General features: G+C 36.1%; 1 long non-coding RNA gene across 3 annotated transcripts; it reads left to right on the forward strand.

The window, feature by feature from the left end:
* Positions 1-3,738: 3,738 nt before the first annotated feature.
* Positions 3,739-13,015, forward strand: LOC108232269. 3 transcript variants are annotated; one of them, XR_005234259.1, is made up of 3 exons: positions 3,739-3,952; positions 9,565-11,691; positions 12,458-13,015. It is a non-coding gene; the product is annotated as an uncharacterized LOC108232269 (long non-coding RNA). The 3 variants fall into 3 exon arrangements; XR_001808451.3 differs by having other exon boundaries at positions 3,763-3,952; positions 11,625-11,691; XR_005234258.1 differs by lacking the exon at positions 3,739-3,952 and having other exon boundaries at positions 3,981-11,691.
* The last annotated feature ends 2,051 nt before the right edge of the window (positions 13,016-15,066 follow it).

Consider the following 15,066-nt stretch of genomic DNA (forward strand, 5'->3'; position numbering starts at 1 on the left):
ATAAAGTGTTTTACATAAAAGGAGAAAAAGTTATATATTTAAAAACTATTCAGAGTGGTGTAGATGGGGCTCAAGCCAATATTATGACTTCATATGGATCCTGTTTTCTGTGCGATTGTCTTCTTCAATGTCTCAGAAATTCCCCTTCTCATATTTGTTGACATATTTCTCATCAATTTTTATCATTGAGAATATACTTTTTTATTTCACCTGTATGCTCATGTAACTTTAATATAAGTAATTGAATACTAAGGCATGCATGTGTTGCCTTACCTATATATATATTTTTTTAATGCATATTGATGTTCTTGGAATAGTACAGAAAACCACAAATTTCTTTGGTGGGAAGTTTTTAATGTACAGTCTTGTAAACTAAAATACATTCATAATGTCTTAGTTCCAGCAGAAATGGCTCAGGTCCAAACCAGTTTTTCCTCTTCTGCACACTGTAATGGAGTTGTCAGAAGACTGGAGATCTTTTTTGCCATTCAAAAGTGCTTTTTGGTTATCTACATCGCAAAAGCTTTCCAGTCATCACTGAGTAATTTCAAACTGTTCCAAGATGATAGGTGAGTGAATAAGAAACATTGCCTGCAGCAAACAAAGAAAGTGGTGGAAGAAAAAAAAGATATAAAAAAAATATATATATACATATATTTATATATAAAAGGGGTGCAGTGAAGAATGCAAGGAAGATAAATAAGACAGATACTTTGTTTCATTGTCAGTGGCACTCTGGGGTTATTTGAAGCACTTATTTATGCACTGTAAGCAGAACAATACCAGCGAGCAGAAATGATTAAATACAGACTCTTCAAGCAATAGTCATCTCATTGTGGTGGGCCCCGGCTTGCCACTGGGCCAGCTTGATAAAAGCACTATGAGCTGATAGCTGATACAATTTGCCAGCGATTTGAATGGGAAAGCCTGGGAGGAAGGGGCTGCGGCTCGGTTGCTCTGTCGCTGACAGCCTGTATAAGCTATAATAAAATCATTAGAATGTAAATGCTTTATTGCAAAATAAGAGCCTCAAGCTAGAGTGACATTATCTGCCACCACCCGAATGAAAGCACCGATTAGCATTCCCTGATTCAATGATAGAAGCAACTTATCTTTATTAAAATTTTTCAAATCGAGTCTTCATTTTTCATGATTGAGTTTTAAGCAAATGTAATATCCAGTTCAGTTTGTGTATGGAACGGGTGGAAGGGAGGGAGCAAAGATGCCCCAGAAATAATTAGTGTACACATTTCTTCCCTACATGTGTTTCATAACCAACAAATTGGATTTCAAATTTCACTTGTCACTATCTAACGCATTTGCATGAAAATATGGGGTTGAGTTTACAGAATAATTACTGAAAGTGTACACCTCGCTAACATGTGTTTCATAAGAATGAAATTTGATTTGTTTGAAAGTGACTATCATGGTTTGGCCAAATAATTGTTGCAGAATATGAGGGTGAGACTCTGACTTGATTTAGATGTTCATATTCATGACACACATTTTCAGCTGAGTCTTTAAGCAGGACGATGCTTAGTAGGCAGACAGTCAATTCTTATGCAAATAGCCTGCTACTGAGTATGGGATATAATATGCTGTAGATCAAATGTCACACTGGGAGTAAGAGTCTGTGTGATATAAAAATGGCTGACTTACATATTGTTCTCTAATATATGCTTCCTCATTTGATATTTCTATTTTAATCTTTAAGATGTAATCTCCCACAAATGTAAAGCTGTACAGGAAAGCTGGTGACATCTTTGAACAGTGACTGGTTGATAAGAATGATAACACTGAAAGATGTTGGAACTCTATAGCTGATGTGTGTATTTGATGTCATTCTGGTCTAAATTCCTCAATTCAGGATCTTATTGTCCATTTCGATTTTTTATTTTGGTAAAAGTGTATAACAGGTGTATTAAAAAAAAACATTACAGCTATTGAATAAAATATATTAATACAAAATATACCATAACCTTTTTGTTCAGTTTAGAAGCTAAATTTTTACTTTAAATTTCAGTTATTGTCTTCATGGTGAGAACAATAAAGGTTTCATAGCGCTCCTTGTAAACTTAATAGCATGTCTCAAAGTCAGCTATCTGTTACTGGGGATTCTTTAGCCTACAGCTTTGTTATCAAAGGAGTAGTTTAGATATCTTCTAAGTGAGGTTCTATGGAAAGGTTATTACAAGTAAATATTTTACCTGTTCTAGATAGCTCTTGAATGGCCTCGGTTCAGAAAAGTGGAGATTACTGAATTTCAAACCTTATAGTCAAGCTGACAGCTAATCTGAGTGGGGCCAAGACTACAGTAAATCGCTGCGGTCTCAAAACAACACTCATTTAAAAAAAAAAAAAATTGAGCAGTTCATGCAAATCCTATTTACAAAGAAGTTTGTAGTTATTTACTTTGAAGACAGTGTAGGTTTGTGGTTGTCATCAATAATAGTCCATGTGAAACATATTGCAAAGCTGAATATGTAAAGAGTACTCAGCCAGAGCAAAAATGAAAATATAAAGCCATATAGAGATCAATAAAACTGTGTTTGCTTGAACACTAACGCACCACCACTGCCCCCCACCCACACACACACACATATCTATATCTATATCTATATGTAGATATAGATATAGATATGCACACACACACCATTACATTACATTTTTAATTAAATGCTTTGGCTGAGTATCATTTTATTTACAATGCTAATTTCAAATGGACTGTTATAAGTAATGCACTACAGACAAATTATTTTCCCATGTGAACAATCATAAACTTCTATGTTAATAGCTTTCAAATGTGAAAGTAAAGGCAATGTAAAGGTTTATAAAATGTTGAATTGGTATGAATCTTTTTCAGATCAGAGTTGTTTTAAGACAGCTATTATCCACTTTGGTCTTGGTCCATCTCAACCTAGCTGTTAGTCTGGTCCACACTTCAAAAAATCTGAACAACAGAGCCTACAAAACATCTTCTATGCTGGCAGGGCAACAATTTGCTTTCAGTTGCAGTCAGTGTCAAGAGTTTTACACATAAATGTCTGAAATATGTGCTTGAGAGCATTATTGTTAAGAGCTTAGGTCCTACACAATGCAGTTGTTATGATGCACCCAGAGGATTTGACGTGGAGTTCATGTGCGTCCTCTTATAGCAATCACCGGGTCATACATCTTGTGGAGTAAATTTAAAATCCCATACCTCTGCCTCATTCACTGAAGACAAAAGTGGGGACACAAATTGGTCTGAGAGCATGCTGTAAAAAGAAAAGCTTACATTAAACTCAAGGGGACTCAAGGGACCGGGGCCAATCGTTGTATGCGAAGAAGAATGGTGGTAGAGTTAGGGACCAGGCACTAGTAGATAAATCACTGCCATCATGCAGATTTACTGTGTTGGAGTGAAAAGATAAATGTGTAAAAGGGGTGTGTGTCAGAACCCGCGGTGCAGGGCCACACGTTAATGCTGTGTCAGTAATTGAACTTTGCTATAATTATCCTGAGGAGATAATATTAACTTATAGTCTTTGCGTGAGAAAGAACCCGGTCCATAATTCATTTGCTGGAGAGGGTGATGGTGCTGGATGGCACTCTCTCTCTGTCCCTCTCTTTCGTTTCTTTCGCCTGCATTGTGTTACTGAAAATATGACGGCTCCATTTTTATCCTGTCACAATGACAACTGATGGGCTTATTTTCCTGTGGCCCCGGGGGATGATGAAATAGTAAGCAAACATTCTTTCTCAGGAGGAGAAGGGTGCTCCATCATTGTGGCTGGGGCCCCCACCGCTGCTTGTGTTGTGTGGCAATAACAGCAGGTTATGGATACAATACACTTGGCCTCCTCCTCTCAATGCAGAGGGGCCTACACACAGTCGCTTTGCCTTCGTTTCTTTGGTGTCACAGTTAGAGGTTCACAACACCTCCTTCAAGTTAGAAGGAGTTCCTTTATAGGTGAGTTCAAAGCCTTTTTATGTTTTAGCCTTGGATTTTAACACAATGTGTTAACTGAATAATTGTAATTGTTTTCATGAGTAGGAGGCCTGGTTGCTTTACAAGAAGTGGGATATTTGCCGTATTTGTTTCAACATGTCTACATGAGTCATTTATCACTTTTCTTTGTCCGATAACCTCCTTGTAAATTAATTATCAGAAAATTTTTCTATTGTAAAACTCATGCCATGACCAAGCTGAGCTGATTTTTTTAAAGTTTCGTTTTTTTCTGTCTATGTTTACTTGTTTTGTTTAACAAGCAAAGGATCCGAATAAGGTCACCAAATTTACAATAGTTTTTTTTTTTTTTTTTTAACTGACAACATCCGATTTGTCTCATTTTAATAATGAGTAATACTAATGGACATTAGCTGAGGAAATGAGACTGCGGGCATCTGAGGGGGGCCGGGCGCTGTCAGCTCTTATTTTCCCATTCTGTTTGTTAACCAAGAGTGTGAGAAGCTGTGGCAATAAAAGCGATAAGAGCATTCCTCCAGCCGCACTGCTGCTACTCCAGAGTAAACACCGTCAGACTCCAGTTTATCACCATGCTAACTGGATTTAGACAAAGAGCTACAACGGGAGCCTGAGCTGATATTCAGTGACAACAAATCCAGCATTATAACAGCTTTCATTGTGTATGCCGTCATTTCCATTTTTGATATTCAAAGGGGGCTATTTTGGAATTAAAAATGCAGCGCTCTAATCCTCATAACTCCGTCTTTATATTGGTGGAATAGAAGTGGAACACCCACCTTGGTTTCTTGTCAAGTCACAGCCAGCGGGCCTTTTGTCTCCTTAGTGTAAAGAGAAATGACAGCGTAATGTGATTTACAGGCGATCGCTTCAGCTCAATTAAATTAAGTCCCCCCAATAATCCATGATGAATGCACACCTATGCCAGTCATTAGGAATCAAAACAAAATATGGGCTTATCGTATCGCAGCACCATGGGGGGGAACACACCCTTTAATAGATGTGCTGATTCATTTAGTCATTTATGTCACAGTGTGTAATGCATCCACTGTCTGCTGGCTGCTAATGACTAGTAAGCTTCTCAAGATGCCTGTATCCCAAATCTAAAAAAAAAAAAAAAGACTGGGAGGCAAACCACTAAAACACATAGATTGTCATGTGTCAAAAGCAATATTAATTCCCTGGATTTAAAAGTAAAATTTGTCACATTTTTAAGAACATTTTAATTATTTAAATCAACACTGAAAGCTCAGTTCTAAAAACAGGCTTTTGGAATTTTCTTTTGGATAAACTGTGGACAATTTGATGTGGAATTTACAAGAGAAAACCTGGACAGTCAGAGAACTCTTGGCCACCGTGTTTTTGATTGACAGTGTCATATTTATAAGAGGGTTATGAACCACAAAACAAGGGTTAAAGGGAAATTGACCCAGCAGTTGACGGCTGACTGATACACTGAACTGGAGGTCTTTAATCTTGCTGCAGAGCTTACATGAAGCTTATATAACAAATTACAATGCCTAAAGGGTAATACATCACCTGATGGACTCCTGCTTTTCTGTCTTCTTTCTTTTTCTACCTAAAAGATGCCAGCTAGATTGAAAGCAAGAGGTTTTGACTGACTTCCTGAGAAAATATTTCTCAAACCTAAACATGGTCTACTTTTGTAGTCAGCAGTAATTTGTTACAAGCAAGGTAATTTCCTTATGTGCCTCTTTAAGAGCTTTATCTTTTCTGAAGTCTGTTTTTAAGAGTAACTTAAATCCAAATATTTTTCCAACACTAAATACTAAAAACTCTTCTGAAAACCTTCACGTAAATACTACTAACTTGATTCTATCAAGGCTGATTATTTCTGAATGCCAAACAAGTCCACATCACGACTTGATTTCCAACCAAAACAACAATGTGCATTATCCATTGCACCAATTCCCAGTGCCATCATTTCTTCCATGAATCCCTGGCACACAGATACATTCTCTCGATAAGAGACCCTGTCTGCCTGCAGTCATGTCCAGGCTGCACCTGGTGAATGATAAAATGTATGACTTCTCAGATAAGCCCTCAAGTAGCACAACACTGTCCAGGTGCAGATTATTGGTGGAGCATAAGCTGCGTCTTGGTATGCAGAAGAAGGCAGATGGTTATGATAGCTCAAAAAAAGGGATTCAGCTTCAGCGCCCCAGCTTTAGATGTATTCCACTGTTCTGATCTCCTCAGACTAGTGTAAGGTCAGAGGTCATCATAAGCGCTCACTGCAGTGCAGTTTAAAATATACTGTCAGGATGTCAAGTTTTGATCACTGTTAATGCAGGTTCTCTCAAATATCACAAGTGTCTGCACACTCGAAAACTCTGTAATTACATAAAACGTAACACCAGGCTCACACACTACAAGGATTTTTTTTTTTAAAGGTGAATTGCACAAGTCAGAAGTTTAACTCTACTCACAGCTCAACAAAGGTTATAAAGTTACCTGTAGATGAGGAGCCCTTAACTGTCACGATCCATATTCCCAAAGCATCTTTAAACAGAAATACTGATCTCGGATCATAACCTCTCATACGGTAATTGGCGGTCCTGGTTCAGGGGCATGCAGTCAGCACTTCTACCAGTGAATAAAGCTGTCTAAAGCTGTTCTGGCAGGCTGACTAATTAGGCTTTACCCACAGCCAATTTAAGTGCATCTTAAAGTGGGTGACAGAGGCAGTTTAAGTTTCTGAAAGCAGGGGATGAAAGCAATCAATTTAAAGCAGTTTAAACCAGCAAATCTCCTGCTGTATGGTAGCTCTATACAAATGTGGCAAATACGGCACATTTTTGTTTTGTTTGTTTCATTAGATGAGCAAATTAGTCTGAGCTGTTTCTGCTTTAACGGCCTATCAAAGTTTCAGTTACCTGAATGAACAGTTATTTTTAATGTATTTATTGTAAAATTTTTATATTCTTTTTAAATCCAGTATTAGCTTCATCATACAAAAAGAATCACTTCCTACTCTTGAGCAGCAATATTCTGCTTTAAATCAGAAGTAGTCATGGAATTCTAGAAAAACACATTTATTACATAGAAGAAAATGTGTTTTTGTTTAAAATATTATATCAAATAATATACTTTAAAAGTAAAGGTTGGGCTTGCTGTGTTCTATTCCTAACATATTATGTTCTCAGTGCTTTTAAGAAGGTCAGAGAGTCATCACATTCTATGTATAAACCATGTTTTAGCTCTGGATAGTAAAAAAAAAATACATATAATTCTATTTAAAATACAGCCAACCATATTATTTAGAAGACCTCTAAAATCAAATGTGTTACAAAACAACAGTAAATAAACTAATATAAACACTTTTACAAGACTGTTTGTGCTAAATTCAATAACCTAATAAAGCTGCACAAAATGTTTGACGTTTTAGTGTACAGTTGATATATAATTTTGCATTATTATAAAAGGTTTTTTCACTAATTTCAACCAGTTCTGGTATGTTATCGAGGTGTCAATTTTTGAAGTTATACAGGATAGATGAAATACATAGAGCACTTTTAAACAAAGGGCACATGAGTCAGCCTTTTCACATTTTAGGCATTTAATGTCTACACCAATAACATTTCTTGTATGTTTTTTTTCTCGTTAATTCAAGGTTTGCCTCAGTAAAATATAGGCACTAAAATGTGCTCTATCAAATGCTTGACAAGGATATCAAGTAAAAAAGCTCCAACTGTAAAAGTAACTTTGTTTTAATTTGCAATCAAAGCCATTTTAGTTAATTGTGGTGTGGTAGCAACGATAATTGCTTAAATGATGACAGAGTCAAGTGTTATTATTTTAAAAACCTGTTGTAAAAAATTAAGCTATATGGCTCAGTTTATCAGCCATATAGCCATATCATTCAGTGTGCCTTCTATCTGAGATGGACTCTTTTCCAAAGTATATTTTTTACAAAATTATTTGAAGAAGAGAACAAATTAACTGAAAGACAAATAGGAGAGAAAGTTATAAACCCTAATAAAACATGAAATGTGTTGGTACAATATGGCTGTATGTTGTGCAACAATATTAGTTTGGAGTGCAGACAAAAGCTCCACATCTCTTGAAACCAAATCCTCCTCCCACCCAAGCACACAGATGCCCGGGACTATCTCTCTTAGTCTCGTCTCTCAACAGCTTTTGAGAGGTCTAAGTATAAAATAGCGTGGTGCACTAACAGTATCTGTCCGTTGCAGGATACATATAGAAGGTACGTGGGGAGGCTCAGGTAAGAACCTGCATCAATCTGTCACTCGCTTCCCTTGGGGTGATAAGAGAAATTCCAACAGAGAGATAACGCTGGACATTCAACTTAATTCCGAAGGAAGAACTTTTCATCAGCGGGTCACATATTAGCTTTTAAAAAAATGAGTGCTGAGAGTTTCCTTTTTTTTCTTTCACTCTCTTTTTACTCAGATTGCACAGTCTGAGTAAGGATGACACTGTGAACCCATGGGCTTAAAATTCTAAAAGCAGACATTTACTTTTAAAACCAGGCCTACATTTTATCACTCTTCATCACCATGTTTTCTCTCTTTAAATAAACTTGTTAGATAGCACATTGACCAGACCCATAGTATCTCATATGTGCTGGACCAAAACATTAAAATAAAATAAAAAAAAATGTTGAGAACTAGTCTTCCAAAAGGTGCTAACTTGTTTACTGTTTGTATTTTTATCTATCTGCTTCATGTGGAATGACATAATTCAAGACAGATGTTGCCTTTATTGTCATTTTTGTCAGGAAAAAAAAATATAAAGAGAGAAAACAGAATTCTGAAGAAGCAGATGAAATAGCAGAGAAGGTGGCCTAATTTAAGTAAACGTAGCTTTAGGTAAAGTTAAAAATATCACCTAAATTGATTTCATGAGGCACACTTATTAAAACGCTAATCATTCACAAGTCTGTTGTTGTCATACATGTAAGTAAAATTAAAAAAAACAGGAAAATTGTCACAACTGAATTCTTAATGTAAATTACATTTTTAACTTTGGAAACAATAAAATAAAAAAATAAAAGTTAATTCCTGCTATAATTCCTTACCTGACTTTTAGGGGGAGTTCTGTAACAATATGTAAAAAATAAATAAATAAATATAAAAATAAAAATTAAAAGTAAGACCAGAAAATCAAAGCTCAGTAACTTCTGTTAACTTAAATTCTAAGCATCATCATTTTTATTGCCATAAACTCTACACATTTTAGTGGTATTAACATAAATCACAATCAGGCTTATTTAGTTTTTAAAAGTAGATGAGTCATTTAAAAATGCACTGTTGTGATGGACCAAAGGCTTGTCACAGCCACAATTTATGAATTGGGCTCTGCACTGGGGGCGATTACCACATATGGAGTAATGATAGGGGCCACCAGAACCAGGCAGCATAATGCACCTATTGCATCAAGACAGCAGAGGATAGAATGAGCATCTTTACTTTCCCAAAGATCGAGCTATGTGGGAAAAGTGGGCAAGGTTCATTACAGTGAAGAAGGCTGACTTCTCCTCACCCTGCAAAAACACTGTTCTCTATTTGAAAAACTTCATGTCATAGAACTACAAAACATGTCTCATGCAGATTCTTAGTTTCAAGGGATAGAACCCAAGCCTGAGGAGTGGGACATATGCTACAGTTCATGCCACACCCATGACAGTGATGAGTCAGCAGCTCAACTATCGAAAAGACCGCAGGTGTCCGTGCTGGTGAAGAAGCGTGACTTTCAAAGGTAAAAAGTAATGTTTTACCATGGTTTTTCCAACAATAGCTGCTGCAAACATTTTTTTAGAATAAACATTTTTAATTTGATACAGAAAAGAGTGATGATATTTTACATTAAGGGTTGTTTTTTGTCTGATGTGAGCACACAGCACTTAATGTTATTGTGTAATCTTTGTGAAGACCCATTGATAAAATGTGTGCCTTTCCTCCTTCCTTTAAAATTAGCTATGACTTACAATAACTATAAAAGCTACATGGTCCTGCTTTAACCATTCAGACTAGTGGCATACACCTTATAAGTTTCTGCATGTCCCCTTGCAGGAGAGTTCCAGCATTTTAGTGAGTCTTGGCGTGTTGGATGATAGAGAATAAGAAAAAAGTGTAGTAGCCTGGAGACAAACTTTGAGACATATTGGTATTTGTAACTTGTCGTTCTAATCGTTACACATTTAAGTTCAGATTAAAAACAAGCGCAGATGCTATCTTTAATGTGTGTGAGTGAAGGTTTTGTCTTTGCTATCGCAACTTGCTTTTTGGGTGGCCAACATGCTGATGAATATTGGGTGGGTCTAAGGTCATCATTCTTCAACATTTTTGAGGCATATTTAGCTGTTCTGTACTCTATTTATTTATTTTCTTGTGATCTACAACCCCTAAAACCATTTAAATGTGAAATATGTACAGAACTTGGACTTTAATATCAAAATGTAGAGTGGAAGCTTTTGTACAGTTACAATAGTAATCAAAACATTTGCATCAGAATGTAATCAGACATATGTATATTGTACATGACAATTTGGCAGCATATTGTAAAGTCACCTCACCAAATTTTATTATTCCGCTACATTATCAAATAAAAAAAACTGATGAACAATATTTTGTAAAATCTTTAGACACAAGTAGTTTTAAGGTTTGTATGATTTGAAGGCTAAGATGAACCAAGCTTAAAAGTAAGTTTTCTTATTCTTCTGCGGTAACTTATTTCTCTGATTATTTCGTGATAAGTCACATTCAGCAAAGACAGTTACACATGCATAGCTTGACTTAATTGTTATAGATAATGCTGAAGCGTCATGACAGCGATACAAAACACTGACATTGAGTGTAACACTAGAACATATTCATCCCATGATCAAAGACAAAGGTTGTTGTTTTTTTCCATGTAACACAAGTAGAGGAAAATAAAAAAACAATTTTTCCACAAAACAAAATAAAACTGGCTTTGTTGACTTGAAATAAGAAAATAGTCAATTCATGATTTAAAAAAAATAAAAATAAAAAAAATATATTACATCAAATCTGCAGGTTCTTGGCTTCTGTACTTTTATGAATTATTGGTATAACTTATCTTTGTAAAAGAAATCTGCCTATTCATTGCTGGATATTCTTGAGAAAATGCCTCTTGCTTCCACAAAACTCCTCAGTGGAAAACAAGGATGTACAAAAACACTGATCCTGTGATGTGGAAGACACTTTGCTTCATACAGAGACAATTGATTAGCTTTGAGGTGGAGCAATAGCCCTTACTCAGCTGGGTTGTTGTGTGAGTGCTACTCTGGCTGTTTTTTTTTTCTAGAAAGATCATATGGATCAATACAACATGGCACATTTAGAAGACCCCTACACCACACCCTGGGACATGAGAGGCAGGAGTGGAGCCCCTCACTGCCCCACCTCTACTTCCCTTCGCTGATTGGAAGGGGGGTTGGGGTGCTGATGATTGTAGCCATCTCAACCCCATATCCTAGCTCAAGTGCACGGCCGACTCCAAGGATTTTTTTCAGTTGTGAATTTTTTATTTGGATACTTTTATCTGGCACTTGTCTCTCAGGTTTTACCAGATGATGGTCACTGAAGTAGTAAGTCACGTAAAAAAAAAAAAAATGAACCTGGGTGCTTTAACTGCTGTGTTTTGTTAGTTTTCCCGCAGGGTTTCCAACAAGCAAGATGTCCCCCTTGCAAACAAAGACTTGGACAGGTGGTGAGGTGAGATAAGCAATTAAAAGTGAATCATTCAATGTAATTTTGGATAAAGGGACAGGAATAGTTGTGTGTATGTCCCTAAACCCATCTCTATCCCCCCACCACCCTCTTCAGTAAAAGAGCTACTTGTAGGGACTCAAAAAAGATTTTTAAAATAGATATCCTTCTTGTTGTAAAGAAAGAATGTTTACAAACTGCATGACAATGCTGAAAGATAATATTTTGTTTAGGTTTTTCTTCAAAACAATCTGTTTTTAATCTTCACAACTTTTTACTTCATTGTCTTACATCATCTAAAAAAAATAAATTAACCATTTGTTCTCTAAATCAAATGGGGACCCTAATTAAAAACCCATAATGCTACTGGGGGTCCGACAATAGAGGTGGAAGGGTAATCTTTTTTATTGGGGTCACCACAGCTACACAGGCCCAACTAATATATTGCTTTATCTTTTGACTGTGTTGAAAACAGCTGTTTGGGGCTGTAGCAGATAATTCAAGGGAGGGTTCTTTGGTTTACATGAGCCAGCAAGGAGACAATGGAGAGCCATCGATTGGAAGAGAGCTTGACATCCTGGCTTCTTGTCAGCTGAATAAAAAGACCATTACTCCTTCAGCTCTGCCTTGATATACACCCAGAGGAAGAAAGAAATAGGACTTTTACTCCAGTCTCATCAACCCATATCTTCTTCTTCCCCTTTCTTTCGTTTTTTTGTCTCTTTTTTTTTCAGTTTGTCCCATAATCTTTGCAATCTTTTCTACATTACAGGCCGGCGTTTGTGAAACAATAGAGGGAGGCTAATAACTTTTCCTGGAGCAGCAGTTTTTTGCCAACGGGGAGAAAAGGGCAAAGACTGAGATGATAAAAGGATGGTGGCCTTGGTCAAAGGTCAGCCACTCTGATCTTATTGTTGTTCCTTTTTATGCTTTTAGGAAGAGACTTCTGTATTTCATTACCTTAGGATGGACCATAACCCATTTCTCTGAGAGGTTTTAAAGAAATAAAGGCTGTTAAGAGCTGTAACGACACAGAGTGGTGTAAAGATGTTTAAAATCTTGTTATTACATCTGTGTTTTGATGGGACAGTATTGACATTAAACAAAGATAGAATAAAAATGCATATTAGGTTAAAAGGTGTCCATTGTGTGACATTTTACATTTGACTAAAATAGCAGTATTTAAAAAACAACAAAATGTTAATTTGTTTTGTATTTCAAAATCAAAGTAAAAGTAATGACAACCTATTTGTATTTATTTGTAAATTTTGGTGTGTCAATGCAAAATCTTTTATTCTGCCCAAATTAAATATCTGAGAAGTTTTATGAACTGTGTGATTGTTAGTGTAGTTTTTCTCTACTGTGAGAGTATTTTATAAAACACCTATGGTTTTCTAACTGTGAATATGTACAATTTTTTCCACTTCAAAAAAATTTGTTACATGTATGGATGACTACACACACAAACATTTTTTGTCAGCTTTTGTCACTGACATGTGAAAAAAATGGTAATGTGTAAAAAGCAAAAAGACAAACAGACAAAAAAGCCCACCAAAAAACAATGAGACATAATAAATCAAGGATGAGTTTGGTTATTGTCACTCTAATATCTTTCAATACTTTTTCAGGTAAGCAGTTTAGCATTAAAACAAGACTCTTGGTTTGATGTGGAATACAGCTTTAGATTTAAGATCTTATTCCTCCTCTTCCTCACACTCCTCTCCCTTTTCTTTGCCGATTTGATTAACACACTCCAATTTTCTGAGAGATAGTTTTCTTACAACGAAGAGATCCATTTCCCCCGCAAGATCAAAAGTTAGAATCCGCAGCATAATTGATGACCTCCTGGGACAGACGTGCTCATATTTATCACCACCTGACCTTTCCTCCAATCTCATCCATCATAAATTAAAGTTGTACAGCGGTGGCGTGGCCCTCTCTCCTCTCCCAGTATAACCTTTTGTCCAGAGGTCCCCTCCTTTGCTTCATTTGAAGCTGTTGGAAGGAGCAGCTTTAAAACCTGCAGTTCAGCACCTCTGCTGTTCGGGGCAGATGGTCATCACTGAAAGCATCTGTCAAACTCAGACCCCCTCACTAGTGGCCAACAGCATCTTCTTCCCTCTTTCATTTTTCTTCAACTCTTCTTCCCCTTTTTTCGTTCTCATTTCTATTTCTTCACCTCAATCTCTAACACCTTATTCATTTTTATGTATTTTCACTACATTTACATTTGTGGTAGTTTATGAGAAACGATGCACTGTTGCAGTCAGTAAATGACGGGTCGCATTTAGAAACCATACATGAACTATAAATTCAAAACAAACAGAGACAACTCAAATTTTTATTTATTTAGTTATTAAATGTTGATGGTTTGGTTTATGGCTATATGTACAAATGTGACATTAAAGGCCTGGTGTTTCTTAATGGAATGCATATTCCCCATTGCTTGTTATGCCAGAGTTTTAAACACAGGTTATTGTATGCTGAGAAATTACAAAGTTAAAATAATTTTGGTAAAACTTATTATGTGTACTTCTATGCAATATTGTGTGATCTGTTAATACTTCATAACAGTATGTGTTGTGAATAACTCTCTTCCTCTACCACATCAGATTTTAACTTAATATCTGTAAAACTGACTGAGTTTTAGACATTTTTGTGTTAGTTGATGTCAGTTAGTTGTGGTAGCCATCTTGAATGAGGTTGACTCAGTTGATCAGTCGTAGACATTCTTCCAAAGATTACTTTCCATGAGATTTATTAAGACAATGATGTTGTGCAATATATAGCATTCTGTGTGTTATGGATGACTCTCAGCTACTAACACACCAGATTTTACTCAAAATCTAAAGGTATATGGTCAATTAGCTGTGGTGGTCATCTTGAACTGAATTTAGTCCAAAAGGTAGTCAGTTACAAATTTAACTCCAATGATTGGTTGTCTTTTGAAAGTTTCACTAAAACTCATCAATACGTGTCATGAGTATCATGAGACATTTTGCTAACACTTAAGACAAACAAACACATAGACCTAGGCAAAAATATCATTGCCCATTTTTCAGTGGAAGGCAATAATTATGTCAATTTCACCCCTTCTTTATTCTCATTAAGACCCCCACACATACATGCATGATCCCCTTACTAAAGGTTCATTTTAATATGTATGAGAAGTAAGCACTCAGGTTAAAACTTTGCTTTGAGGCCAAGCCCTCATGACTTTACTATAGCGATTAACACAATGCGAATGGAATAAATTAGTACTGGTGCCATAATAACTGGCAGAATTTTAAAAATCTCTCATGAGAGGAGGTCACTAATTAAAGTTAATATCTTTACCAATTGTGTATTTCATGTGTCTGGGTTAGTGATGGGTAAAATCAT

The sequence above is a fragment of the Kryptolebias marmoratus genome, linkage group LG16 (genome assembly GCF_001649575.2).
Source record: "Kryptolebias marmoratus isolate JLee-2015 linkage group LG16, ASM164957v2, whole genome shotgun sequence".
NCBI classification, from domain to species: Eukaryota; Metazoa; Chordata; class Actinopteri; order Cyprinodontiformes; family Rivulidae; genus Kryptolebias; species Kryptolebias marmoratus.